The sequence below is a fragment of the Triticum dicoccoides genome, chromosome 6A (genome assembly GCF_002162155.2).
Source record: "Triticum dicoccoides isolate Atlit2015 ecotype Zavitan chromosome 6A, WEW_v2.0, whole genome shotgun sequence".
In the NCBI taxonomy this organism is placed as follows: Eukaryota; Viridiplantae; Streptophyta; class Magnoliopsida; order Poales; family Poaceae; genus Triticum; species Triticum dicoccoides.
This window is the reverse complement of record NC_041390.1, coordinates 3,345,713-3,349,827: the sequence shown is the minus strand read 5'-3', so window position 1 is coordinate 3,349,827 and position 4,115 is coordinate 3,345,713.

Sequence of the window (4,115 nt, the reverse complement as noted above, 5' to 3'; positions counted from 1 at the left end):
AATGAATGAATGAAACTCAACACAAATGATGGTAATAAAATAAAATTGTGAATGTTGTTATTTACGTACTTCATATTGTTCGTTAGAGTACCCGCCCCGCTCACAGGTCGTGTGGCGGATGGACTCGCAGATGTAGTATCCACAGAAGTCATTCCCTTGTTCCTGCCACAACCACTTTACAAGAAATAGAGGTCAATCAAAGTGATAAGCAAGAATGCTAAATGGTATTGATGAAACTAGCGCTTGAATCACTAGGAGATGCGCGGAACATGCTACTATAGTACTTACTTTCGGTGTCTAAATTCCAGCTCCTTCGGCAGTCTCGGAACTGTTTTGATGAATTTTCTCCAAACCCTACCGGACAAAGAAAACAATTACTTGATATCAGGAAATGAACAAAGTTGCTGATATGGTGGATAATGATTGATTTAACTTATTTCTTGAGGATTTCAGTCATGTCCGCATACTCCTTGAGATCTTTTCGTTTAGAGTCCAAGACGGTTACTACTCCTTACTCAAGCTTAATCTCTAGGAGAATATAGTGGAAACTGCACACACATGCGTAACTCATGAATTATATTACTATAACCTTGACTAATATATAAGGGAAATCGAATACGCACAAGACAGTAACACTCACCTGAAGTTGTAAGGAAAGAGTATTATATCTTTGTTTTGATTTATTACGAACGATCGTAGCAAGTTGGCCTCGGTAGCTGCGGCATGAAGTTTAACCTGAGTTGCATCTGTGAGATATGTGTTAATGAACCCAATATCACTGACTTGTCTTTTCTTCAATTCGGCAATCTTCAATCTGCATAATATAGTGAGGATGATTATAAATACATGCAATGAAAGAGCTAAGCTATATAGAGAAACTTAATGACAGAAGTAGTACTACTTACAGACAGTAGCAGGCGACCATTGTTTTATCGAGGGCCAATTGATTGAAAAACTGATAGAACTCCTCCAATGGAACAGGCAACAGATCAATTCCAACGAGGTCATGCTCCTTTTTAACTTTCACATACAAAGTACTCCTCCCCCAGAGTCTCTGCAGATTTTTAAGTACCAATCATGCAATCTTTGCATCATCGTTGATAGAGATCTTTCATCTTTGACGAGAGGCTTCCCGTACTCGTATCTTTGTATCTGCACGTCCATGGGTTCATAATGTACTTCGTCGGGCAGGTAATCTGCAAGATTGCTATAACCGGGCACCATCCTCGGATCATTAGCGACGTTGTGGCTAGGCACCTTGAGCGGGGGGCATGATTGCTTCCCTTGTTCGCCGAGCTGGGCAATTTGTTTCCCAGCTCATCGTTCTTTCAGCCTTTGATCACTGACAGTACTTCCCGACCGCTCCGCTTTGGCAAATTCCTTTCCAATAATGCGGTCATAGTTTCCTTTCGGCGGATCAGACTTCGGTGGTTTTGTCAGGGCAGCCAGAGTGCGCTTCACTTTCACCCGATCTACCTTCTCCTCCGGAGGTGGATGTTTCTTTGCTTTCACCCCTTCAAAGAAGTTCCTCACTTCTTCTCGCGCGATCTCGACGTTCTCCTCCAGGGTCCTCTCATATGGTAACTTCTCTGGAGTCTTCAGAGAAGGACCGAATCTGTATGTCCTCCCGCCTCTGGTTGTACTGCTAGACGCCGACCGAGCAGACGGAGCGGTTGTGTTCTTTACTTGCTTAAGAGGCGGAGGAGAAGGACTACGACGCGCCGGAGAAGCTGGAGCGGCGGCAGGTCTCTTCCGCCCTTGCTGACGAGGCGGAGAAGGAGGAGGCTGGCTGCTCGGGCGCGTCGGCGTAGGCGGAGAAGGAGGCGGAGTGCCGCCACGCGCCGGAGAAGGAGCCGGCCGAGGGCCCTGATCGTCACTCACCGGAGGAGGAGGCGGTGGAGGCGGAGTGCCCTGACTCGCCGGAGGAGGAGGAGGAGGAGGCAGTGGCGTCCAGTTCGGAAGGTAGATGAGCTCCTTCCGCCATAGGCATGGAGTCTTCAGAGCAGACCCCAGCCGAGTCTCCCCTTCACCGGTAGGGTGGTCAAGCTGGAGGTCCTCAAATCCCTCTGTTATCTCATCCACCATCACCCTAGCATATCCTTCTGGCATCGGCCGGCAGTGAAAAGTTGCGCCGGGTTCAGTAGGATAAACAGAGCCAACAGCCGCCTTGACCTTAAAATTCATCCATTGCGTCATAAGGTGGCAATTTTGAGACTCCGTTATAGCATCCACGGAATAGCTGGCAGGAGCCGTCAAGGCATGCTCCAGCTGAAGCAGCTCGGTGGAAGCCACGCTGCTTCTGCGCTGAGATGGCGGGGTAGCTTCAGGGGAGGCTTCGGCAGTACGTTTGCTGCGATTTGCTTCTCGTTCCTCTATCGCGTCTACCCTTGCTTGCAGCGCCTGTATTTGGGTCTGCTGCACTTTTTTCCTCCTCTCATGGGATTTGTAACCGCCTGTGTCTGGAAACCCAACCTTCCACGGAATGGAGCCTGGCGTGCCTCGTGCCCGTCCAGGGTGCTCAGGATTCCCGAGGGCCATTGTGAGCTCGTCGTTCTCTCTGTCTGGAAAGAATGTCCCTTCCTGTGCTTCTTCGATATACTGCTTAAGCTTACTGACTGGTATGTCCATTTGATCGTTCGTCCAAATGCACTTCCCTGTTACAGGGTCCAGTGTTCCGCCAGCCCCGAAGAACCAAGTCCGGCAACAGTCTGGCCAGTTAATTGTCTCTGGTTCGATCCCTTTATGAACCAGATCATTCTCAGTCTTGGACCACTTAGGCCGGGCTACGAGGTAGCCACCTGACCCCGTGCGATGGTGAAGCTTCTTCTTCGCAACATTTTGCTTGTTTGTCGCCGACATCTTCTTACTCTTTTCTGATGTCTTGTGGGCCACAAATGCGGGCCAGTGATCTCTGATCTTCTCATATCTGCCCTTGAATTCTGGTGTCTCATTATTTTCGACAAACTTATTCAGCTCTTTCTTCCACCTTCTGAATAGTTCTGCCATCCTCTTCAGAGCAAAAGACTTGATTAATTTCTCTTTAACTGGGTTCTCTGGATTATCCTTAGGCGGTAGGGTGAAATTTGACTTCAGCTCAGTCCAAAGATCATTTTTCTGCATATCATTGACATAAGACACCTCATGGTCTTCTGTAGCCGGGTTAAACCATTGTTGGATGCTTATCGGGATCTTGTCCCTAACCAGAACCCCGCACTGAGCAACAAATGCGCTCTTTGTCCGGAGGGGTTCAATAGGTTGGCCGTCGGGCGCGATTGCTATGATCTCAAACTTTTCATCCGAGCTCAACTTTTTCTTCGGGCCTCGTCTCTTTACCGAAGTTGTGCTCGATTTGGAGGGCTAGAAAAAAGAACAAAGACTTAATTAATATGTGTACATACCAAAACAATGAATGCATCAATCAGCTAGTCAGCATAGGCTTAACTAATATATACACCTGGCCGGACTCGGTTCGGTCACCGGAGCCCTCATCACGGTCTCCTTCTTGCACCGGCATTGGTTCACCGGAGCCGTCCTCATGTTCTTCTTCTTGCACCGGCATTAGGTCACCGTAGCCAGCTTGTTCACCCTCTCCTTCCAGACCATCGGTTTCGTTGAGAAACAACGAGATGGCATCACTTTCTTCTGCGATTATGTCCCTCAACAACGCTTCTTTTGTTGCTTCGTCTAGGGCGGTGTCCATAGTTTCTACAAATATTTACAACATGGCAATTATTATTCAAACATGACAGATGGATATATTAGTGCCAAACATAGAACTAGCTACCTAATCATAGTAAGCTATCGGGAGGGGGTATATATCGACAACGATGACACTACATCTATGTCCCTCGACGACCCTCGTTCCCGATAAAAAAAAGAGGAAGAAGAAGAAAAAAAAGAGGAGAAGAAAGAATAGAGGAGAAGATCTCCTCTATTCTTTCTTCTCCTCTTTTTTCTCTTCTTCCTCTTCTTTTTTTATCCTCTTCTTCCTCTCATGTTCTATAGGATCGCCGAGGGGTCGGGAGGTTGCCTAGTATCAAGGGATTCAACAAAACCATGTCTTCATCATTAGGCGAAAGTAACATGTGCATGATGGTACGAAGCTCTTCAAAGTT